The sequence below is a fragment of the Ascaphus truei genome, chromosome 17 (genome assembly GCF_040206685.1).
Source record: "Ascaphus truei isolate aAscTru1 chromosome 17, aAscTru1.hap1, whole genome shotgun sequence".
NCBI lineage: Eukaryota > Metazoa > Chordata > Amphibia > Anura > Ascaphidae > Ascaphus > Ascaphus truei.
The window spans coordinates 42,523,607-42,550,445 of NC_134499.1; the positions used below are offsets into that span (position 1 = coordinate 42,523,607).

The 26,839-nt window shown below is 43.0% G+C and overlaps 1 protein-coding gene across 3 annotated transcripts in view; it reads left to right on the plus strand.

Moving 5' to 3' along the window:
• Positions 1–12,858: 12,858 nt before the first annotated feature.
• Positions 12,859–26,839, plus strand: part of PPARG (peroxisome proliferator activated receptor gamma) — a 74,631-nt gene continuing 60,650 nt past the window's right edge. For 2 of the 3 annotated variants that reach the window (XM_075574950.1, XM_075574952.1), the window contains exon 1: positions 12,859–13,144. The gene's annotated coding sequence lies outside the window, so the exon portion shown is untranslated. The remainder of the gene's footprint in view (positions 13,145–26,839) is intronic. The other variant, XM_075574949.1, reaches the window with a different exon arrangement.

Sequence of the window (26,839 nt, forward strand, 5' to 3'; positions counted from 1 at the left end):
ACACAGTAGTGACCTGGGCGGCAGTTTGTTGAGCGGGTGGAGGAGGAGGTGATGCTGAAAGTAGTTCTGTATGGGGTGGCTCCCGGTGTATCTGGAACTTTAGTGGCATAAGAAATCTTGGGCCTGTAGAGCGGTTAGAGGTGGGCAGGTGGAAAGGAGCAGGTCCAACCAGGAGTTGGAGGGGAGCAGATCCACCCAGGCTCTGGAAGGAAGGGAGCCATCCAGGAGCCAGAGAGAATGTTTGTGGAAGTTAGGTCCAACTTCCATTCAGACTAAACTCTCAACCTCCTGTCCAGGCTGGCTGGGTCTCCCAGACAAGCAGGGTTCGGGACACTAACCTTCCCCTCCCCCCCCCCCCCGGCTTTCTCCCCTTGTCAGCGGCCCTGGCCCTATGTCCATATTTGTTGGGGTTTTTTTCTCCCCCTAAAGCAGGCATAAAAAATGTAAGTCTCAGGAACTGGAGAGTCTCTGGAAGTCTGATGATAATGAATGGAATGACATAGTGGATTTCTTTTAGTTTCCCCGTGTAGGCCATCTGACAGCATTTACGGGTCTCGGGACAGAGTACTAACAGGTTGTTGAATGGGTGGGTGATGCTAAACGTAGTTCCACAGAGGGAGACCCTGGAGTACCTAGAATTCCAGTGGAAGGGGACATCTTCGGCCATGTAAAGAGGACAGAGGAGGGCAGGCAGAGGGGAGCGGTCCCACCCCACCCAGGTGCAGAAGGGAATGTTTGCCCAGGTTAGGCCCTCTTGTATAGGCTTGCCAAGTCTCCCGGACATGTCAGACCCAGGACACTTGCCCCACTACCAACCCCCACTCCCCACCCCACTTTTTCTCCCCTTGTCGACAGCCCTGGTCCCATATTTATATTTGTCTTTTTTTGGGTCTCAAGCAGGTGTAAAAAATGTCAATGTTAAAAACTGTACAATCTCAGCCGGTGGGCAGGGAATGAATGGAATCTGCCATGAAAAACAATATAAAAACATCATTAATTGCTGCTTTATGGAGTGTCTTATAGGGAATGGCAACCTGGGAACACACAGATTCCTCTCAAAACCCAAAAATCATATAGTTAACAAAAAGTCCAATCTATGGATCACACCATCGGGAGTGATGGATAGCGGGAAGCGGAGTCTGCTTTAAAGATATCCTTTTATTCATCTAGGCCTTAATAAAGATAGATACAGATAGATAAAGTGTGAGTACGCACTTGTGAGAGTGAGCCGGTCCTGTTGGAGAATGGACATGCTCTGCCATGTTCCTTTGTTTTCTCTTGCTTATCCTGCAGGACGGCGGTATTCCTGAGAGGACAAGCTGGATACAGAATGACAACCGCAGAACATCCCTGCTTCAGCACAGGTGGTGCAGTAATAATGACGGAGCCACTGAATGAGCTGCCAGTGCTGAAGAAGGGATATCCATAAAACCTGACCTGTTAGTAGCCCTTGAGGACGGGATGTTGGCCACACCTGAGTTACAGGGACTAGCAGAATTGGGTGTGAGTGAATAAGTTAACAAAACACACAAAACCCCAGCAAGCTCTTTTTGGGAACCCCTGAGCCCCCACAAAATATATATGTATATAAGTGCCAAAAAGGAGAGCTATTGAGCGTGGCATATGTATATGTCGTCTGTTGTGAGTGAATAAGACAGGCTTTCCAGGCCACAAAAGTTAATACGAATGTGCTGAATAACTGTACGATTGCTTGAGCAGCAAAAACAAAAGTGAGTCAATGCACTTGTCACCAAGACTAAAGTGATAAGAACCTGACAGAACTTGATTGGACCCAAGTGTAACTTTAAACGTAACTCATGATCACTGATTTACTAATTAACAGATGAGTAATAGTTAACCCAGTATGGTTCAATTTAAACACCCGCACTGCAGATCCTGTAACACTGATTCTGAACTATGGTAACCAAAAATAAAACACAAGAGAAAGTGTTACTCTCGTCTTAATGTAATAAATGTACAAAATAAATACTGATATCGAATTTAAAAATACCACCATCAAACAAATACAATATTGCACGCAAATATTCTCCGACACAGAGCTCCTGATGAATACTCAAACTCACCATCCTTTGGTATTAGGGGAAGTTAGTGAAGGGTTTACTGTCTTGAGTTACAGTAGCTAAAATTTGAAGGGATTAAATACGTTAACTTTTAGATTTCCAAATATTGTGACTATTGAGGAATTTGCTGCGATTTAGATTTTTTCTATGCAACATTACACCCTCAGTCCCTAATGGATCACTTTCATGCTGAATCTGACATCATACATGAACTGCCAATGCGCTTCTTACATTATTTGTACGTTACATTTGGCATTGTATGCAGCTTCCACTGGGTGCGGCGCAGTACAAAGGCCACATTATTCCGATACACAGGCTGATAAAATAACTTGCCCAAGGTGATACAGAGTCACTGAACTAGTTTTAACCTCGGACGTCCTTATTCACAGTCCTGTGACTCACCGGGGGATAACTTCCTTCTACGTCATTAAAGAGAAAATATATTTTGCTTTTCTATGCAAAGAAAAGTGCTTTAACAAACACAACTGCACTGAGAGAGCTGAGAGAGGCAAAATATACAAAGCAACAATCTGAACCCATTTCTATGTTTATGGCTGGGGCAAAAAAGGATAAAGTGAGCAAGTAAAATCAGAAGTGAGGTTCTCAGTGGGAATAGTTTTTGTTCAGTTCTTTCTCTTATTTCAATGGCCGGGGTGCCCATGGGGTGGGGGAGGGGTGAGGGAGGGGTGAGGGAGGGGGTGTTGCCTTCTCTGCTACTTCCCCAGCTGTCCCAACTGCACTCATGTGCAACATGTCTGCACCTCTATCAGAGGTTACACTAATGGGCCATTAGGTGGCACTGATGGGTATCTGCGCCGTGGGTTCCGCAGTGTCACGGCCCAGCTCTCGTGGCCAGGAGCCCGCCCCCATGTCATGCTGAATGGCATGGCGCAGATAGTGGCAGCCCTCATGGGGCTAACGTGGACGATGCAGCTGGGGCTGGAGGGAACCGGCACTCTCTCTCATGTCCCTGCACCCGGTGCCTCTAGTGACTCTCTGGCTACATCCGGGGTCTATATTTAGGGGTCAAATCTCAAATCACCCTCCTTCTCCATCCACACCACAGACACTGCCCGTGCCAAGGGTGAGGCGTGGCAGACCTCGTGCCAAGAGGAGGAGCTGAACTCTCCGCTGCTGGTTTTAGTTTATTTTATATATATTGTTAAAAAGATAAACATTTTGCATTTCACATGCAGTGAATTAACTGTGTGCAAATAAAAGCTATTTTCCCATTTTCTGTCTCTTGGTAATGCTTTATTGTACACCCGTCCGTAATACACTCAATATTATATCCCATAGCACGCCACACACACATATCCTACGTTCCCTTTAATCAGTAAAAAACATAATATATTTTATTACATGAAAATTCCATCTATTGATGTGTTTCTGCCATTAAAAAAAAAAATATATATATATATATTAGAAAGTCATCTATTAATAGAGATTAATGGTGCATTAATGGAGACTGAGACCTGCATGGAAGAGGGAAAGAAAGGAAAGGTAATCTGCACATTTTAACTGTACCCTCCTTTGTACTGTAAGTAACATCAGTTAAACACAAGATAAGTAACCCTGCTTCTTGATAACATAAGAAGGTCATCATTAAAAAAACAAAGAAGTAAATAATTGTCAGACTGGAAATTAGGCCATCTTACCGTCTAACTAATCATTTAATATCAGATCCAATACACAGAGCAGTGGAGATCCGATACACAGAGCAGTGGAGATCCGATACACAGAAGCAGTGGAGATCAGATACACAGAGCAGTGGAGATCCGATACACAGAAGCAGTGGAGATCCGATACACAGAAGCAGTGGAGATCAGATACACAGAGCAGTGGAGATCCGATACACAGAAGCAGTGGAGATCAGATACACAGAAGCAGTGGAGATCCGATACACAGAAGCAGTGGAGATCAGATACACAGAAGCAGTGGAGATCCGATACACAGAGCAGTGGAGATCAGATACACAGAAGCAGTGGAGATCCGATACACAGAAGCAGTGGAGATCAGATACACAGAAGCAGTGGAGATCCGATACACAGAAGCAGTGGAGATCAGATACACAGAGCAGTGGAATGAGATACACAGAGCAGTGGAGATCAGATACACAGAGCAGTGGATATCAGATACACAGAAGCAGTGGAGATCAGATACACAGAAGCAGTGGAGATCAGATACACAGAAGCAGTGGAGATCAGATACACAGAAGCAGTGGAGATCAGATACACAGAAGCAGTGGAGATCAGATACACAGAAGCAGTGGAGATCAGATACACAGAAGCAGTGGAATGAGATACACAGAGCAGTGGAGATCAGATACACAGAGCAGTGGAGATCAGATACACAGAAGCAGTGGAGATCAGATACACAGAAGCAGTGGAGATCAGATACACAGAAGCAGTGGAGATCAGATACACAGAAGCAGTGGAGATCCGATACACAGAAGCAGTGGAGATCAGATACACAGAGCAGTGGAATGAGATACACAGAAGCAGTGGAGATCAGATACACAGAAGCAGTGGAGATCAGATACACAGAGCAGTGGAGTTCCGATACACAGAAGCAGTGGAGATCAGATACACAGAAGCAGTGAAGATCAGATACACAGAGCAGTGGAATGAGATACACAGAAGCAGTGGAGATCCGATACACAGAAGCAGTGGAGATCAAATACACAGAAGCAGTGGAGATCAGATACACAGAAGCAGTGGAGATCAGATACACAGAAGCAGTGGAGATCAAATACACAGAAGCAGTGGAGATCAGATACACAGAAGCAGTGGAGATCAGATACACAGAAGCAGTGGAGATCAGATACACAGAAGCAGTGGAGATCAGATACACAGAAGCAGTGGAGATCCGATACACAGAAGCAGTGGAGATCAGATACACAGAAGCAGTGGAGATCAGATACACAGAAGCAGTGGAGATCAGATACACAGAAGCAGTGGAGATCCGATACACAGAAGCAGTGGAGATCAGATACACAGAAGCAGTGGAATGAGATACACAGAAGCAGTGGAGATCAGATACACAGAAGCAGTGGAGATCAGATACACAGAAGCAGTGGAGATCAGATACACAGAGCAGTGGAGATCAGATACACAGAAGCAGTGGAGATCAGATACACAGAAGCAGTGGAGATCCGATACACAGAAGCAGTGGAGTTCCGATACACAGAAGCAGTGGAGATCAGATACACAGAGCAGTGGAGTTCCGATACACAGAAGCAGTGGAGATCAGATACACAGAAGCAGCGGAGATCCGATACACAGAAGCAGTGGAGATCCGATACACAGAAGCAGTGGAGATCAGATACACAGAAGCAGTGGAGATCAGATACACAGAGCAGTGGAGATCAGATACACAGAAGCAGTGGAATGAGATACACAGAGCAGTGGAGATCAGATACACAGAAGCAGTGGAGATCAGATACACAGAAGCAGTGGAGATTCCGATACACAGAAGCAGTGGAGATCCGATACACAGAAGCAGTGGAGATCAGATACACAGAAGCAGTGGAGATCCGATACACAGAAGCAGTGGAGATCAGATACACAGAAGCAGTGGAGATCAGATACACAGAAGCAGTGGAGATCAGATACACAGAAGCAGTGGAGATCAGATACACCGAAGCAGTGGAGATCCGATACACAGAAGCAGTGGACATCAGATACACAGAAGCAGTGGAGATCAGATACACAGAAGCAGTGGAGATTCGATACACAGAAGCAGTGGCGATGATATACACAGAAGCAGTGGAGATCAGAAAATAATAATATTAACATGTTCTTGTATAGCGCTGCTAGTTTTTTCGCAGCGCATTACAGAGACATTTTGCAGGCACAGGTCCTTGCCCCGTGGAGCTTACAATCTATTTAATACACAGAGCAGTGGACAGGTTCGGGCCAGATCAGTGTGGATGAAGAAATGAACTCCTTTAGTGCTGAAGGAATCTCTCATGGAATTTGTTTTCCGCTTGCTGGTTGAAGACCGCAGCTTAACACCTGTTATAGAAGAGACAGAGCTCCAATTTCTCAGCACGTTCAGCACGTCGGAGTTGCCCCTGGCAATGTCACTTTGTACGCTGTCCTGATGCTAAATTAAGGAAAGAGGGTTTTTTCTGTTTTTTTTTAAATGTCTGCTTTAAGAAAGGAAGATAGATACAAATATGTTGCTTACAAATAATATAATGTGTTTTTTTTTTAAATTGCAGTTATTTAAATAATTTGCCAGTTTTAAAACACAAGGTTACCTGAGGCATGTTAAGGAGATAGGAACGTTTCTATTTCCTTTACATAAATGTGATCAATAGTGCGTGCTATTGTACAGTATCAAGTAACATTATTATTATATGATATAAATGTCCCGTTTCATTATCTTTTTACTGTGGCTCGGGGCCAGTAATGGATCAGCTATATCAGCTGGACACAGAAGAGGAAGTCTCTTTTCCATTCCAGTTTGTGTGTAGCTGCTCCCTTCCAGTTTCCGAGGGACACATCACTTACCCACCTGTTCCAGCAGCTACTGTATGTCTGTCCTGGGAGGAGGTGAAATATATCCATTCCCTTACACATGTCACTGTATGTATACAGGCAACCAGGTCTGCCAGCCGGGGAACAAACTCTCTGGTCTGCCACATGTTAGAAAGATGTCCTATTTACTCTTCCAAACAAGTGACAGACACAGAGGGGCCTATTCTATAAGCCTTCATTCAAAATAAACTCTGGGCCAGTTACGCTGCTAGTTTTTTGAGCGTTGCTATCACGGTATTCAGAAACAACGGCAAAGGGGTCAGGAGCACACTCTCATCCAGGTTGGGTATATAAAAAGGAAGAAACAGAACACCAAAAATATGTAGCACAGCAACACGTGAAGGATGCAGCAGTAAATAATGATGATATTACTCACATTTTATGCAAGCAATATATGCCTTTCGGTTATTCAGAGTGACCAACTCAGGTTGTAGAACATCCACTGGAAGGGCAGGACACTCCCAGAAAGCAGACAAAGGAGAGGACACAGGATCGTGCAGATAGCTTTATAAGCATATAATCAAGTGCAGGAAGTGGGACCCCCTGGGTCAAGGAGAGGGGGAGAAAAGTCCAGGAGAAACCCCTCTTTCAGCAGGCCCTTGTGGCGGTCATCCGCACAGCGTCACTGGATTTGGGGGTTCAAACGTCCTCGGTGGTCCTCCACAGCACCTCTGCTCATTCAGCTTGTTTTTGCCTCGAGTGTTGCCCTACCCGTTTCGTCCAAGCCAGGACTTCCTCAAGGGGCATAATAATCCCACTCACTGATGTCCTCTCCTTAAAAATGTTGAAATACGTGCCATTTCCAACGTCATTAGGGTATGCGTTTCAATAGCAGTGCTGCCGCCGCTAGCGTCTGCGTACCAGGAGCGCATGATGTCATTACGTCCTCCTACCGGCATCCAGCCAATCAGCATCTGATCACATAGTGCCTATAGTCTCCGTGTCTCAGTGCCGGCTGCGCGCCCCGCTGAGCTAGAGCGCTCCGCATAGGCAGGGACAGGGAGAACAGTGGCTATTACCTAAGGCATAATAACATTAGTGGATAAAGAAATTGCAGCCCACCTCGCAGAGTAGGCACCAGACTCCTATTGGACACACAGCTTCACTGGCCACATCCCCATGTCGGTGGCGCACCCCAAAGTACAGAAGCAGAAAGCCTCAATTACCTGTGAAAGCAAAATTCCAAAAACGGGCGAGTAGCCGGCGACGTGATGATCGCCTCTCTTAAAAGGGCTTACCCTCATTGCCCATTGACTGCCAATGTATTAATCTGTGCCCCTTTAGGGTACAGATAAACACAGTGACAGGCAATGCTTTTTTTTGTTGTTGCAGAGTTGTGCTTTAATCTGGTGAAAATGTTGCATTTAATTCTATTTTTGTGCATATCCAAACAATGTGAACTTTCATGGAAACTTTGCATTGAGGCGAATTTAAGGAGAAAACAAAAAAAAAATGTTGCACCGCAAATATTGACGACATTTGCACAACTCTAATAGCGATGGATTGCAGAGCCCTCAGGGATTAGTAGGGGTGCAACCTGCTGTCCCCGAGGGAAGCCGCGGGAATTCCCATCTGGAAGTATGGACCCAGCACAGGTCGCTGAGGCTTTATGTTCCCCAGAGCTGCTGCACTTTGGGGGTTAGGGGGTTGCAGTGGCTCTGGGGTCAGTAAGTGTGGCTACATCTGTACATTTTTATATGAATGAAATTGTAGTTAAAATCCTCTGGTTCCGTAATTTTAAGCAGAACCGAAACATTTCAAGAGATCTGTCCTCTATAATTTAACCTACTGTATGAGGACTTCCCATGCTGGTCCCCTAACAGGTCGCACAACCTAGAACAAAGGAACAATGAAAAAAATATATTAAAAAGAAAGGTGTTTAGTAAATAGTGTCAAAAAGTGCTTTGCTAAATAGGGAATCACAGATGGCAAATATAAAGTGCTATTCTCTGTATTTATTAACCATAACATACTGTTGGTCGGATTATAGAATAGGTAAAACAAGGCACCTCCCTGGGGCCCCCTGAAATTATCTGCAGATTTTCAAACAAAATTCGATCTGTAGATGGGAATTCAGAGGTGAATTAGACAGTTATAAATTTGGACAAATGTTCCTATATCCGCCACTATTCTCGGACTTCATTAAATTTGCCCAGGAATGTTACAACCTTCAGCTCCGGACGCTGAGATATGAGTTTTGATGTAGAGGAGGGAGAGGAGAAAGACCAACCTGATTTAGTGTTCCAAGTGCTATATATATATCTCACAAACCCACCTTGAAATGATTTGTGCAGAGACACATGTGCACGAAATGCAGCAGACCTGGGAGATATGCAAAGTATATTTAAATGACTCACACCTCATGAGAGATTTGCACAAGGCCTATCCTATGTCTCCCTGTGTCTCTCGCTCTCTCTGTATCTATGTATGTCTTTGTGTCTGTCTCTCTGTATCTGTGTGTATGTCTCTCTGTGTCTCTCTCTGTATCTGTGTCTCTCTCTCTCTCTGTATCTGTGTGTATGTCTCTCTGTGTCTCTCTGTATCTGTCTGTGTCTGTCTCTCTGTATCTGTGTATTTCTCTGTGTCTGTCTCTCTGTATCTGTGTCTCTCTCTCTCTGTGTCTCTCTCTGTATCTGTGTGTATGTCTCTCTGTGTCTCTCTCTGTATCTGTGTATTTCTCTGTGTCTGTCTCTCTGTATCTATGTGTATGTCTCTCTGTGTCTCTCTGTATCTGTGTGTGTCTCTCTCTGTATCTGCCTGTGCCTGTCTCTCTGTATCTGTGTATTTCTCTATGTGTCTGTCTCTCTGTATCTGTGTCTCTCTCTCTCTCTGTCTCTCTCTGTATCTGTGAGTCTCTCTCTCTGTGTCTCTCTCTGTATCTGTGTCTCTCTCTCTCTGTATCTGTGTGTAAGTCTCTCTGTGTCTCTCTGTATCTGCCTGTGTCTGTCTCTCTGTCTCTCTGTGTCTGTGTGTATGTCTCTCTGTGTCTCTCTGTATCTGCCTGTGTCTGTCTCTCTGTGTCTGTGTAATTCTCTATGTGTCTGTCTCTCTGTATCTGTGTGTCTGTCTCTGTATCTGTGTGTATGTCTCTCTGTGTCTCTCTCTGTATCGGACTGTGTCTGTCTCTCTGTATCTGTGTGTCTCTCTCTCTCTCTCTCTGTATCTGCCTGTGTCTGTCTCTCTGTATCTGTGTATTTCTCTATGTGTCTGTCTCTCTGTATCTGTGTGTATGTCTCTCTGTGTCTCTCTCTGTATATGCCTGTGTCTGTCTCTCTGTATCTGTGTGTATGTCTCTCTGTGTGTCTCTCTCTCTCTCTCTCTCTCTCTGTCTCTCTCTGTATCTGCCTGTGTCTGTCTCTCTGTATCTGTGTATTTCTCTATGTGTCTGTCTCTCTGTATCTGTGTGTATGTCTCTCTGTGTCTCTCTCTGTATCTGCCTGTGTCTGTCTCTCTGTATCTGTGTGTATGTCTCTCTGTCTCTCTCTCTCTGTCTCTCTCTGTATCTGTGTGTATGTCTCTGTGTCTCTCTGTATCTGCCTGTGTCTGTCTCTCTGTATCTGTGTGTGTCTCTCTCTCTCTCTCTGTCTCTCTCTGTATCTGTGTGTATGTCTCTCTGTCTCTCTCTCTCTCTCTCTCTCTCTCTCTGTCTCTCTCTGTATCTGTGTGTATGTCTCTGTGTCTCTCTGTATCTGCCTGTGTCTGTCTCTCTGTATCTGTGTGTATGTCTCTCTGTGTCTCTCTGTATCTGCCTGTGTCTGTCTCTCTGTATCTGTGTATTTCTCTATGTGTCTGTCTCTCTGTATCTGTTTCTCTCTCTGTATCTGCCTGGGTCTGTCTCTCTGTATCTCTGTATCTGCCTGGGTCTGTCTCTCTGTATCTGCCTGGGTCTGTCTCTCTGTATCTGTATCTCTCTCTCTGTGTCTCTCTCTCAGGGCCTCATGCAGAGAGCATAGAATTTTCAAATTGGCGAATTTCATAAAAAGTAGCTTTTTTGGAGAGTTTTATTCTCCATATGCAGAAAAGTGCGAATTCTGCTATGTTTAACATGGATGCGTGTGGCGAGTTTGAATGGAACAGATGCGCGCTTCAGAAATGTGTAAAAAAAAATCGCGGCTTTTTTCCCCCCTTTGCTATAGGCGGCGAGCGCCATCTTATTGCCAACTTTTCCTGTCGTGGCAAAAATGAGAAAATCGCGCCATTTCCCTGGCGCGAACAGCCGCTACATGCCGTTCGTACCTCTCTGCATTCGGAGAGTTTTAAAAATGGCGAGATGGAGGTTCTCGCCAGCCGCGAGGCGAGTTTTAGCAATAGAAAAAACAAAATGGCGCGTTTTTCATAACTCGCCATTTTCTGCCGGTTTCTGCGCGAAATTGTACAAAAATGGCGTATTTTGAAATAACGATGCTCTCTGCATGAGGCCCTCAGTGTCTTCCTCTGTATCTGTGTTCATATCTTCCTCTGTATCTGCCTGGGTCTGTCTCTCTGTATCTGTGTATTTCTCTCTGTATCTGTCTCTCTCTCTCTGTGTCTCTCTCTCAGTGTCTTCCTCTGTATCTGCCTGGGTGCCCCCTGAAAGGCTCTGTGTGCCTCTACTGGGTAGATCCATCAATCTCTGATCCGGTGTTAATTGCTCTTCAAGTCAGTGGCAGTCAACGATGGAATAAGGTGCAATACCGTGGCTTAGTGAATCCCACCTTGTGTGTATATATGAATGTGTAACTGTGTGCCGCATGTAAGTGTAAGGAGAGGGATGGTGGAAGCCCAAACTGGTGCCATACCTACTGACAAATACAGTATAACCTTAATTCTGCTCTGGTATTGTTATAATTGTTTGCACTGTTACAGGGAGAAGGAGTGGCTCAGTAAGTGAGGGCACTGACAGAAAAGCATGGCCCTGAGTGTGAAGCAGGAGAAAATGGTTCAATTCCCCGTGTCGGCTCCTTGTGACCTTGGGCAGGTCACTTTCTCTCAGACTCCAAAAACATCAGTTATAAGCTCGATGGGACAGGAACTGTGTCTGTAACACACACTGCATAGTGTGTGCTATACTGTCATTGTGATGCGCTTTGTGTCCCATGGGGAGAAAAGCTTCACAAATTATTATTATTATTATTACTACTGTATTTGCCCAATGCTGGTACGGTAAGCTAAAATAGCTATATCCGGGGTGTAGCACCTATACAACCAAATATGCAGAGGCTTCACATTCAGTGGCATATAAAGACATATACAGTATGTGTGGGTATGTATCTTTGTATATGTGCATATCACTGTGTCTATCAATGTGTCTGTGTGGCAGTGTGGCAGTGTGATTGTGTGTATCAGTGCATATTATTGACTTTGTGAAGGGGTTGCAGTGTATTGTGGGCCGCACTTTGCAGGGTTCTGTGCTTACACAATGTCTGACTCCCTGTATAGGATTATTTCAAACTTTGCCTGGAACATATATTTTTGCTGTTGTTTTTTTCGTAATAATAGATTTATTAGTAGACATGTTGGTCTCAGAAAGGCTGTTGCTTGTATTATAATATCCTGTTTTGGATCAGCATGTAGTCCAAAGCTCCAGTAGCCATATGGGCGCTGGAAAAGTGTATATATGCTGTAAGTTGTAATACATTTTAGGTGACCCAATCAAAAAGTTCTATCAGTATACTTAGAGAGGTACCCACTAGGTTTTTAAAACCCTGGATAAATCTTAACAATTCAAGATAAGATGTCATTTGAGAAAGTTACATTTTGCAATCTTAGAAGCTCGTGCATCAGAACATTGGTTAATTATTTGCACGTTGGGTCCAGAACAAGAATTCTACAAATAATGTATCTTACATAATGCACAAAAGGATAAGCAAACAAGGCAAATATTACATGTGAAAAAGATTACAGCTATGAAAGGAAAAGTGGGGACAGGTATCAGGTACATATAGTGTCTGCATTGATGCTGCATGAAAATGAATTGAAATGTATAATTAAACAATTACAAAGATGCAGAAAATACAGAATATCCAGCAGATGGCGTATATGGTCTACAGTCATATTTAATACAAATATAAATAAGAAGAAGAAAAAAGGACAAGCAAAGACACTTAAGGAATATGTTTTGTTGTGGGGGTTTAAATAATACAGTGTGCCTGTTAGGGGTGGTAAGTTTGTGATATAGAGCCTGTAAAGGGCTTGGGGAGGGGAGGAGGGAGGACCTCTGGGAAGGAGGAGGGTCAGTGTGACTGAGGAAGCTGTAAGTACAGTAGGATAGTGACTGTGGGATAGGGGGAGGCAGAGGATGCAGTGCAATCCTAACAGTACATACAGTAGCACAGGAGCAGGCTTCTCACTGCACAGATCTGACAGCTGGTGGTCAGTGGCATTGCACTGCTCTGACCTCTAGGACAGTATCACCTCAGTGAGTGGAACCATATTCTGGTGGAAGCTGCTCATGGCAGAGTGACCACTCAGGCAACCAGCGGCTACTGCTTCACATCAACAAGAGGTCAACGCCTGAGATCAATTTAACACTAACAGCAGGTCAGTTATCAATTGAATATGTTATTGATCTCTAAAAGCTGAGTGTTTTGCAGTAACATGGATACTTTCAATTCAAACGCTGTTCCTATCATTTATTTATTAGGAGAGTTTTTTTCTATCACACTGGTATTGGTCAGAGTGTGATGGTACAAGGGGTCACAGAGCACCACTAATTACAAATCCAAGGAGCAGCTCATTTTTATTTCCACAGTTGAAATCCTACTTTTTAAAGAAATTTGGAGTGATTTTAGAAGATGTTTCTCTATTACACTACTTACTGAAACCACTGTATGCTGTGCAACATGATACAATGTTGCCAGTACTTTAATACTCTTAAAGAACTAATAATGCCTTTAAAAAATAAACCAAGGAATACATTTTATTGATCCCAATGGTGTATTATAGAGCGGGGGGCACCATTGTGTTTGAATTAGTAGCGTGCAGAAAGGAGCAGGGCGAATGTTATTAAACCGGCTGGCGCACACCTGCACGTGTAATAATGCCTGTAATAACGCCTGTAATAACGCGTGTAATAACGCGTGTAATAACGCCTGTAATAACGCCTGTAATAACGCCTGTAATAACGCCTGCTACGTCTGCATATCAACATTGGACTCATTGTAAGATGCATTCTCAGCCTGAACCTACATTCTATTAGAGTAGCGGGGTGGGCAACTCCAGTCCTCAAGGGCCACCAACAGGTCAGGTTTTAAGGATATCCCTGCTGCAGCACAGGTGTGTCAGTCTTCAACTAAGCCACTGATTGAGTCACCAGTGCTGAAGCAGGGATATCCATAAAACCTGACCTGTTGGTGGCCATTGAGCACTGGAGTTGCCCTCCCCTGAGTATTTACAACACTTACGCTCTTTAAATGATTCAATAGTCTAAAATCTAGACTATCCACTTTTGTTCGGTCACATGACAGTGGAATTTGGAATTGAATTAAGATGTGACGCCTGTAGATGGAAGTTTCGCGGGTTTTAGGGATGTGCAGTATATGATGGTCTTGCTCGCTCAGTAATGGTAAAGTAATAGCTGTTATTTCCTCAAAGGAAATAAGAGTTCTAAAATATAATAGAATCTCTAATTGGTGTTCAGGTAATAGGCATAAAAAGGGGTTCATGATCCTACACTTTCCGTGGCTAATACTATACACCTGATACACCAAGCTTGGCCCCCCGCAGACACACTTACCAGAACACCCTCTTACTGTCTCTGTATGTTCTTTCTACTTACCAATTAGATTGTAAGCTCTTCGGAGCAGGGACTCCTCTCCCTTAATGTTACTTTTATGTCTGAAGCACTTGCTCCCATGATCTGGTAGTTATATTTGTTATTTATATGATTGTCGCGTATTACTGCTGTGAAGCGCTGTGCACATTAATGGCGCTATATAAATAAAGACATACCATGCAATACAATACTGAGTCGTGTAGAAATGCAGGTATATTAATAGACATTGCTGGGACTGTTTTGCTGAGTGATGATGCAGTATTTAAATGTTAATTGAAAATACAGTAAGAAAAATGTAATACAGACACCAAAAAAACTATTTCCCCACATGGTTCCCATTCACCATAGAACTGGATTACACTGGCCCCAAAAAAGTCATTTAAATAAAAGAGGTAATTGCAGCCTTGTCCAAGTAGTCACATAACTGTGGTAATGTTGTGACATTTCAGAGTTTAAAATTGCTGTGTAGTGTCTCTCAGGTGTATTGTTATACCAAATACTTTCTCTAACTAAAATACTCATGCTGACATGCAGGTTCCCCCCCCCCTCTCCCCCCCCCCCCTCTCCTCTCCCCCCCCCTCCCCCCCCCCTCTCCTCCCCCCCCTCTCCCCCCCCTCTCCCCCCCCCTTTCCCCCCCCCTCTCCCCCCTCTCTTCCCCCCCCTTTCCCCCCCCCCTCTCCCCCCCTCTCCCCCCCCTTTCCCCTCCCCTCTCCCCCCCCTCTTCCCCCCCCTCTTCCCCCCCCTCTCCCCCCCCCTCTCCCTCCTCTCCCCCCCCTCTCCCTCCTCTCCCCCCCTCCTCTCCCCCCCCCCCTCTCCCCCCCTCCTCTCCCCCCCTTTCCCCCCCCCCTTTCCCCCCCCTGACAATCCAGTTCAGGTTTGCTTTAGTTCTTCTACAGTATGTGAGCAAACAGGTGTAAGGCCGGTGGACTTTAGCAAACCCCCAAGCACACATCCAGGGAGTTTGGTGTCTAGGAATAGCTGCTACTGCGCCAGGGAATGCCCTGCGATTACAGGTGTGGGACTTCTGTCTGTTCACTCGCCCATTTTATTTAGGATTATTGGCAAAAATCTTACATAAATTCCAAAATAAAATTAATGGACTTTTGATTCTTGGTGCTTTAGAATTTCTGGTAACGCATTTATTTATAAAATGTTAAAGTAGCGGTTCCCCCGGAACTCACCCAGGGTCCCCTGATATCTGGGGGACCCCACCCGGTTCCCCCGGCACAATGTATGTCCGCCAGACTGGAAACACGGGCGCAGGGTCACCGCTAGAAACCCACGACTGACTTCTATTTGTCGTCACGTCCGGCCCGGAACCCACCCCACTTATAATCCCCCCAGTGCTGGTGCGTGGGAATCAGGGGAGCCCCGAGTGTCGGGGAAGCACAGGGCAGCTCTGGGGGTCCCTCCGGTTTATGTACATAATATTTATTTTATAAAAGCAGCTCGGAACGCGGCTTTTAGTGATTTATTTTAAAGGGTTATATTTGGGCAGTTTTGCAGATTGGAGATTAATTTGCAATTCTAGCAAAACCTACCTAAAAACACCTCCAGTATGGCACGGCATTTCATGCCATGTTTACTAAGCAGTGTTACTTCATAAGGCTGCGCTTATAGTGCCAGCGACGAGACGTCACGTCAAAACAAATGCATTGCCGCCATCACGTGCGCTTATATTAAGCGTGACGCGACAGAGAGACGGAGTTACGGCTTGGTCGTGATCGTTGGAAGTCATCTCAATTTGATTTTTCCAGTGACCGCAGCCTGACGTCGCCGCCGCGTCGCCGGCACTATAACCGCAGCCTGATGTCACCGCCGCGTCGCCGGCACTATAACCGCAGCCTGATGTCACCGCCGCGTCGCCGGCACTATAACCGCAGCCTGACGTCGCCGCCGCGTCGCCGGCACTATAACCGCAGCCTGACATCACCGCCGCGTCGCCGGCACTATAACCGCAGCCTGACATCACCGCCGCGTCACCGGCACTATAACCGCAGCCTGATGTCACCGCCGCGTCGCCGGCACTATAACCGCAGCCTGACGTCACCGCCGCGTCGCCGGCACTATAACCGCAGCCTGATGTCACCGCCGCGTCACCGGCACTATAACCGCAGCCTGACGTCGCCGCCGCTTCGCCGGCACTACAAGCGTAGCTTAAGACGCCTTACAACACTTCTCAGTAAATATGGTCCTTTACAGACCATTTACTGTAAGTGAATTGGCTTCCAGCGTGGGGAGGTGTCTTACGGGAGTAGCACTGTTTAATGAATATGTACCTAAATACTTTGCATTATTGGAGAGTTGTGCTAGGATGGCCAATTAATCTCCTATCAGATCTGTGCCTGATTGGCATTCACTGGTGAATGATTTGCACATCATTGCTTGTAAATACTAACTGACACAAGATTGCCAATAAAAACTCAGCCAGTAAAGTTTTGCTGCTGGTCCTTATGGTTCATTATAGTTCTCACAGTGAAAGTCTATAGTCAGTCAATATAATTCAGGACAGGACCAATCTGAAGCTGTAAATTGGATTCTACTCTTTAAAACCATAAAATAATAAATACTGACAACGTTGTGTGCATGATAAAAAAAAGTCGCTAAAAAATACTTAAAGAACTGACTTTAATGGGAGAAATATTTTTGCTTCCCTTTAAACGAGATGTTCAACAATTGTATAATTTTCTCTATACATTGACATTATTCCATTAATTGTACATCATCCAAAAGCATACTCTTGAAATATATATATTTCTAATATGCTCGTATCAGGGCTCCATTAGGATTTAGGAACATATATATTTCAATACTATAGTGTTTTGCCATAACATTGCCATGCCTCCTTTCTGTAATGTTACATATTGATAAGTGGTCATTTGCTGGTATTAGGAATAATTCAATGGTGCTTGCATTGGCGTTACATGTCGTTCATTTAGTACCAGCAATAACGTAAGGATTTCACTTTTGAGAACATGCCATTTAGAACTAGATTTACTACTTTAGCATGAAAACCACATTTTTTAGGTTTTACAGACATTGCAAGCGTTATTTTACCTACTAATAATGCAAAATATCACATTATAAGGCAGAATATCACGCAATATCCCTCGGCTACATCTGTATGTTTAAGGGATGTGTTTAACACACATCACAGTTAGATATTGTGGCATACAGTATGTGCAGGATTCTTATTATCGCATTATTCAGACACCAAAACGATGCACCCAGCAGAATAATGTGCTTTCTGGTCAGCAAACACTTAAATAGGTTATTTATAAGTAAAAGCACTTTTTATACTTACACCAATGACAACACAGAACAACTCTCATTCCTACTGTAGACCGATGCAATTCCCTGTAAGGTTCACACTTCCTGGGTAAAGAAATGGTTATGTGCTACTATATACAAATGATACATCGTCTCACTGGGGCCGTGACGCAGAAAAGCATTAAACATTCGCTTTGTAATCTGTTTACTTCTACTGATGACTTAAACATCCAAACAAAACTGATTTTTCACGTGTAACGTGCTTGTATGAAACCTCAGCCCTGCTAATATTTAAATAGATATAACCTTTTGGACCCAGTTTAATGTTTGTACAAAGAGCGCTATCGTAATGTTCAGTGCCACCATAAAGCAGAAACACAGGGAACGGACATGCATTGATTGCATGTTTTCTGCAACAAGACCGGCCCGGTCCCATCATTAAATCATTTGCCTTTCTCACTTTCTTGTGGAATGTGTCAGTCTGTAAGATCATAGCTTTATCCTTCTATTATTACAGCCATTCGTACGCCCTTTAACATTTACCAACTTACCTTGTTAAAGTTACATTAACATACTGTATTCTGTATTGATCCAACAAATTCCATGTTTTTTGCTATTTACTATGACTTTCCATGGTCACAACACAAGACAGAAAAGCCCAGTGCTACATCCAAAGTGACAAAATACTGTGTATAGTACAATAATTCTGTGCTAATATTCTCATGAGTAAGGGTCATTTAGTTAAACCCTTTGGCCAAAGAGTTCATTTTCCATGGTCAGCCTGATCTCGTACTCCATATTAAAACCCTGTAGTAGCTTCTTATGAATGACAAAAGCTAAATTAAATGTATAATTGTTGGTCTAATTAAATATTGTATGCATAAAATATGTGTTCAACTGGCTTTGGTTGTCGACAAATTGTATGCATCTCTGAAGCATTCTGTAAATGATGTGTGTGTGTGTGTGTGTGTGTGTGTGTGTGTGTGTGTGTGTGTGTGTGTGTGTGTGTGTGTGTGTGTGTGTGTGTGTGTGTGTGTGTGTGTGTGTGTGTGTGTGTAAGCCGTTGTGCTCTTCAGTACAATACAAAGTTCTCTTCAAATGGACTAAATGTTAAAAAAGGTAAAGAACCCCCAGTTTATCCGCTTATGATTTATTTTGCAAATAAAACCTTACAATTTATAGTTGAATTCTGTTTATTTAAATAAAACAGCTCAGAAGAAAATAATAGACATCACTCTTAGGCCGCGCTTATTGTCCCGGCGACGCTGACGTCACACTGACGTCGCTGAAAAAAATCAAATTGAACTGACTTCCAGTGATTGCGACCAAGCCGTCGCACCGTCGCGCCGTCGCGCTGTCGTGCCGTTCCTACTATAAGCACACGAAACAGATTCAATACATTTGTTTTGATGCGACGTTGCGCCGCGTCGCCAGGACTATAAGCGCGGCCTTACTTGTGACACCAGAGTTACTGCTGGCGGGCTACAAATTCTAAATTAAAATGCAAAGTGAGGTGAGTGGGACGGTGCCCAAGGGGTTAAAAATCTCGCAGCAAGAAGCAACAAATGCAGCAAAACTTCAAATATAGTAAATAACTAAATAAATGTATTATTCACATAATAAATGCATTTTTCGACTCCTCTCTCTGGGTCTTCTTCAGGGCATACAATGCTACCTTAAAATGTGGCACGCCGAACAAAGTCTTCCTTTCACAGACATCAAGAGTAATCCCGTACCAGCAACGTAATAACACACGAGTGCACTATATTTGCACTATATTTGCACTATATTTGCACTATATTTGCACTATATTTGCACTATATTTGTCTACTAGCTTTACTTGCTGAATTGTTTCCTAAGAAATTGTAAGAAATATAATTCCTCAAACACCAATACTTGTGCACTATTGAGATAGATGTCAGTGATAAACTGTAGTTACTTATATGTGGTATGTAAGATCTATAAAATACTGTGAATGATAGTTGTACATATTTTACTGCATCACAGCAAAAAAAAAGAGATTTTACAGTTACTTGCCGGTGGTCCTAAGGGGACTATGTTTTGGAGCAAACAAAATAGGGATCTTTTAGTGAAGTGAACAGTTGTTATAGGTCATTGGTGGGCAATAAGTGGCCCGGGGGCCGCATGTGGCTCTCGGGGGCTTTACCTGCAGCCCCCAGCCGCTGGCCCCCCCAGCAGCGCCCTCTCCCTCTCCCCCCAGTGCCGTGGGGAGCGTCGCTCCCTGCGCTGCTAATCACCGTGCTTATCATATCTCATAGCATTTGTGCTTAGACATTAATTCCCACTAAATATTGTTTAAACTCCTTAAAACCTGCTATAAAACAAAGAGTTCGAGATAGAGGGCGCAAGAGAGGGATATTTTCGATATCGCATCACTAATAATATATTACCCGTCAATCCCTTTTGTCAATCCCACCAATCCCTTATATTTCCCCGTCAATTTCCCTATCAAAATGTATTATATATGCCTAGAAATGCAATGGGGTTTTGTATTTTCTTAGTAATTAACAGCTGTGTAACAATGGGCAGACAATATGTTGCATGGCTGCATTTAAAGCAACTGTACTGTACCCCTAGTTAGCTAGGAGGTTTTGCAACAAGTTTTTAATCTGAGAAGAGACTCATAAAAGCTTAGAATTATATTCGAGGGGGGTCGTTAAAGGTCAAACTGCTCTATTTGTAGAGTTTATATTCTGAAAACCACAGGATTATGAAAGTTGCCCATAGGCTGCAGATGGCCAAGAGTGTAAAAGTTGAGGTCATGAAATCTTTCATCAGAAGGCTTCCTATTTCATTAGTATACAGTACACCGTTTCCATCACGTCTCGTGGGTGAGATTTTCAGCTCTGATTTCTACTAGAAACTCCCTGATACTGTATTGTAACTACAATAGTTAAAAAATAAAACAAGTATTTTTTCTCTCCATAATATAAACCCTTTACCCACATGAATTTTAGTAAAAGATGCTTATTTTTGTTTAACAAACCATTATATTATAGCTTTTCCATGTAGCCATTGAATAATAACTTGCAATATATATTGTGTAATTTGTATATATTACTTTCTAGGAACAAGATTTTTTTATATCAATTAAATAAGGGTTTTCATACGGAAATAGATACTCGGTTAAGTGAAAAGGTCTTTTAGGCCATTTATTGAATATACAAAAGATTGACAGACACAACGTTTTGAGGGGTTTTCCCTTCCTCAGGTCCAGTCACACCCCGAAACATTATGCAGTGATGGTTTGTGGGCGATCCTGTCGCACAGATACTCAGCGCCATGAGAAATAAATCAGAACGGGAATGCAGGACAAGTGTATCATTTTCTGGATATCAATTAAATAAAGCATTGAAAAGAGTAAAGTTAGTAATTTATAAAGGGCAGTGAAAGGGACAGATGTAACATTTTTCAGGATATGCTATTTTTTTTTTAACATTTCTTAAATGTATGTTGCAAATAGTTTTACTTTTTATATTCTCGATATTGTAAAATACATAAAAATATTTTTTAAAAAACAGAATGAGGATTACGATGTTTTTGTACAAACCATGCTCCCCCTTTTCTAATTTATGTACCCCAAAACTCTAAATTGTTCAATAAAATCTGAGATTAAAAAAAAAATGAATAAAAAGTATGTATGATGAATATATTAATACAACAGGAAAATATAGAAAATAGCATCAGATTTGCATTCTGTCCTATTTCATTAACAACCCACATAAAATGTTTAGTTTAGGGCTATTTTCAGTTTCTAGTCCCATTAATTGCTATGGGGATTTTCATCCAAAAACTACCTTGGCAGCTACAGATTTAGTGCCTTAGGCTGCTACGGTCCCGCTGCCTGCGCTGCCTGCGCTGCCTGCGCTGCCTGCGCTGCCTGCGCTGCCTGCGCTGCCTGCGGTGCACGCGCGCCTGCGTGGCTGGCGGCACGTGCAGCCGAATTCCGCGTTCTGCAGTGAGCTGCAGGGGGAAAGAAAGGGGGGGGACCTGACAGGGGAGTGACGGGGCGCGGTCATGACATCACCAGGCAGGTTCGCCCTCATTGGCTGAACCGCCGGGGGGCGTGGCCTAGCGCTTTATCGCCCGTGTCCATCTCAATTTTCGGGTCTGGAAGAAAAACTCGCCGTGCGGCAGTCCCCCCTCGCAGTGGGCCTGGCCCCATTGAGAGGCGGCTTTTGTCCCCGCAGCGCCCGCCATAGCGAGCGCTGCAGTAGCCAGTGGGGACCAAGCCTGAGTGTTAGTCAGGAGGAGTACACACTGTTTCATTTCTCATATGTCACTAGTCAACTTGCAATATATATTGTGAAATGTGCTACTCTTTTTCCAACACTTCTCTATTAATGTATATCGCCTGCTTTAATTACAACTCTTGTGGGAAGGATGGGGTGCCTGTAATTAACTTGTTATTTAATGAGTCTGGGGGCTTCTGTATCATTTGGGGATAGAATTAGTTCAGCATAAGGGAAAGGTCAGAGCGAAAAGCGGATTAATAATTGGATGAATGAATAGTGTGAGTGGTTAACCAGAGCACTTTTACAGAAGCATTAGCAAATATACCTCATAAAATACACAAACTCACTTTAGGGGCAGCAGCAAATGGAATAAGTGAAAGAAAAGCATTGCAGTTTCCATATGTTCCGTTAAGGAACCACTAGGCAGCCATCTTACTTCTGTGATGTCACTTGTTACATTACAGTGTATCAAGATTAGCACAATTTCGGCAGATTATCCCGTACTATTGGCCAAACAATGCTATTCTGCAGGGTGCTTTATGGCCCCAGAAAACGCCCTGGGCCATGTTTTGTTCTTTTCCCTTTGGTGCTGGCACACACCTTACAGCGCCATTTTATTTAGCATTTTCGATTTTCTACGTACTTTATGCGCTCTGTTCCTGCTCTATCTAACGCTGGTTTTGTTTTTTACACAACAATGTGATGTTCCCGAGATGTAAGCGCTTGGAATATTTGGTGTCCGGGAAGCTAAAATGGATCTCTACCAAGAGCCCTGGCAGTGTTACTGTGACTGGTAACCTGAGAAGAGAGAGGTTAAGGAAGTCAGAATTATTCGCACAAAGTAGAACAGCGCACGCTCGCAGCCGTCACCGATGATGGAACAGAAGGGGAGGAGTCATCTCCCTCTTCCCATCCACCATCAGTGCAGATCGCGTCCTGAGCTTCATCGGCGCACAGGGAGCTTTCTCCCCATAGAGAAGGAGTATCTTAGTTTTGCACTTAGGGCACACATGACATAGTAGCTATGCCCCAGGGCACTCAAAGGGTTAACGTACCTATTACACATTAAGCAAATTCTGTGTGACACGAATGTGGAGTTCAGTGTGAGGAAGAATTGCATGAAGGAGCGTTATCACTGCACAGAAAGTTAAGAATGTCGCAGTTGTGACTCTCGCAATCACAGTTCTGGGTCACTGAGCTCTAAAAATACTAAGACAGGAAAGGTATACAGGGATATACCAAATACGTAAAGATGGGAAGAATGGGGATCCCGGGATTAATCCGATTGCCAATTCTTGGAGTCGGGGAGGAATGTATTTTTCCCTTATGAGATATCATTGGATGATATGACACTGGGGTTTTTTGTTTGCCTTCCTCTGGATCAATAAGGAAGTATAGATATAGGATAAAGTATCTGTCGTCTAAATTTAGCATAGGTTGAACTTGATGGACGTATGTCTTTTTTCAACCTCATCTACTGTGTAACTATGTAACTATGTAACTATTGCAGTGAAATCTATTCTTGCTTCTGGTGGGGTTTTTTTTGGGAGGATCACAGTAGAAATGTGTTACTGTAGCCACCTGATGCATTTCTAAAATAGTTATACAGCTGCAAACCTTACAAACCTTGAATTTAGCACAAGTACCTCACGGCCTCAACCCACACAATAATCAGATCTAAGTCACAACCACCCCATGCCAGGGTTAATTTATAACTAAAATAAATGATTGTATGAAGAGAAAGGAGTTCAATAAGACATACTGTATGTTAACTCACGACAAGGAGAAACTGCCTGATAAAGATATCTTACCTGGTTCCACTGATTTTATGGCTGAGGAATTTGATTATAGGTGTTTTCAGGGCAGCAAATCACAATCCTGTAAAATACTAATGGGCCATAGAGATCGTTATCACATCCAATACATGTTCACCGCAAATCTCAGACCTGCCCTTTGTAAATAATCTTTCCGTCTCCAGCACCAACGCTTCCAGCTTCACACCTACCACGGAAATACCTGCAGCATGAATACAGGCAGCATGGCCAGCTACATTAGGGGGGTTTTTCATTTTGACATTTTACTGGGTCCATACAGTCAGCAAACAGTGGGGATTGGAAACCCGTTCTCAGGCTCAGCCTGCCTTGTTGTCTCCCTGTATTGTGTTATATATTGTGTATATATTGTACATAAAAATGCAACTGAAGGTTTAATTGATTTGCGTTATTGTAGCGTAACATTGCGTTATTGTAGTGTAAGATTGTGTTATTGTAGCGTAACATTGCGTTATTGTAGTGTAAGATTGCGTTATTGTAGCGTAACATTGCGTTATTGTAGCGTAACATTGCGTTATTGTAGCGTAAGGTTGTGTTATTGTAGCGTAACGTTGCGTTATTGTAGCGTAAGGTTGCGTTATTGTAGCGTAAGATTGCGTTATTGTAGCGTAAGATTGCGTTATTGTAGCGTAACATTGCGTTATTGTAGCGTAACATTGCGTTATTGTAGCGTAAGATTGCGTTATTGTAGCGTAAGATTGCGTTATTGTAGCGTAGTAACGTTGCGTTATTGTAGCGTAACATTGCGTTATTGTAGCGTAAGATTGCGTTACTGTAGCGTAAGATTGCGTTATTGTAGCGTAAGATTGCGTTATTGTAGTGTAACGTTGCGTTATTGTAGCGTAAGATTGCGTTATTGTAGCGTAACGTTGCAGCCTTAGCGTTCCTCCCATCCAGACCCCAAGATGCGTATTCAGCGAGAGTTTAGAAAAGGAAGAGAGAAAAGTAATGCAAGTTTAGCTACTGTATGTCTTACCTAACTCAGCGTTACGGCTGCACCTTCGCTATGACCGTCTTTAGTGGATATGTGATGTCATCACCTCCTTTCCATGTCATTTTGCTGTAATTATCACTAATGTCCTTTAATGTGAACACTTTGCACATTATAGGAGAAAACACGGCTTTATGTTATTGTTCTTTGAAGATACACCATTTATCTTAATGGGACATTACATTAAGTTAACTTAACGCCATGTTGGAAGGATTAATGGAGCTTTGCAGATCTGGGCCAAAGAAGGGTTTTTCGCGGTCTCTCACGGGCTTTCTGGGGCAAAACAATGAAACCAAAGTTACCAAGATTCACAAAGACACCAATGGAGGTTTGTTCCAGTTTTGTGGCTGGGGACTTTGATAAATGACCCAGGACGTATTGTATATTCTGTGATATGTGTTATAGTGGTTGGAGAGAATTTGTGACATTGATTAGGGATCTTAAAGTATTAAAAAATACTATTACATAACATAGTATTTCTTATGATGTATCACAAACTATTTGTTGTCTCAGAGTTGCACGAATGTTACAGTAAGAACATGTTGACCCATCGCCCCTCCCCATTATCTTGGCCATTATTCTGGCTCTAAATTTAGCCTTTCTGTTGACTTTGTGTCAAATGTTATTTGATTTAAAATACAGGGTGTGATTTATTAGTGTTTCACTTATGATAGCTGATTAGGTGCTGAATGTGTGAATAAGATGCGTCATAGGATCCTGAACTGCTTGATAAAGGCATATCTCCCACGTAACCACGGGCTATTATTACACTGGAAAAGGGGTCTTCTCTTCCTGAAATGGGTTTGCTGACATTTTACAACAATAAATGTACAGTATCAGTGTCTCATATTAGCTCATATTTGACAAACCAGAGATTCCACTTAAAGTAAATTGCATGGGAACTGATGTCAAGACAGAGTGTTAAATTAGGTTCAGAGATTTTGGGCCACATTTGAAAATTGCAATTATAGCTACTTTGGAATTATATACTGTATGAATATAGTGTATATGATTGGCTGCACCTTTTAAAGATGTATACAGTATACAGTATCTATTGATGCAACAATAATATTTATGAAAAGAGTAGACTCTTTTCTGAATTAACTATACATTTTATTTAAAACATTTTAGCAATAGGTATCCACTGATATAATCCCCCTGTGATCAGACCGGGATATGTTAAAGCTGTGATACGATTCCGCATTTGCTTCCTTTGTATTACTTCGCAGATCTATAGTTGCTTGACATCTCCCATAACTGCCGTCGCCTGTAACTAAACCGAAGGAAATAGACATTTAAGTAGCTATCAATGCTACTTTTTTTGCTGCCATTTGAAGCTGTTAGATCCACTCTCACCAGCTTTGTTGTTTAATATCTGACTTTGCACTATTCTCCTTTCTTGAGATACCAGAAACCCTGAACAACATTAGATTTTTAATCATTTATGAGTGTCACTGAATTTACTGTATATTCTTGAAATTGATTGCTACAGATTATAGATTGTCATATGTTTAATACATGTGGCATAGAGCTCTAAGAACCAATGAATTCTAATGATCTATAGGAGATTGGAATAATATGTAAGTTTTATGGTGATTGGCACTATATTAAGTTATATTTGAAAACTTGTCGGATTGATTCTAACTACCTCTCTCTTTTACTCTTTCGGAGGAGTCACCCAAAAAACTTTCCATTGCCCCGTTTAGTATATTTTGGGATTTTAGGATGTTTTTTAATTGTATTTAAATTGATTATAATATATAATATTTATGCCATAAGGATTTCACAACCATATTTTATGTTATTGCATTGTATAACTCTCACAGTTTTGGAACGATGTATGCCGTTTTTTGAACATTACTGTAGCACTGGCATCGCTGCCCAATGAGGATACAGATTCGCGGGCTAGATGAGAAACTCCAATTAGACTAAGGATATTTAAACCTTTAGAAGTGGGTGGTGACCAATACTCCTGAGGAAGAGAATCTCGCGAAACGCGTAGAGTGTTGGAGTTTCACCGGTGACAGCCGAGGATCTGGGCAGCACGAGCAGTGTTTCTCCCCCCTCCGTGTAGCCGAAACTGGAAATTGCGAACCGGATGTGACATCACAG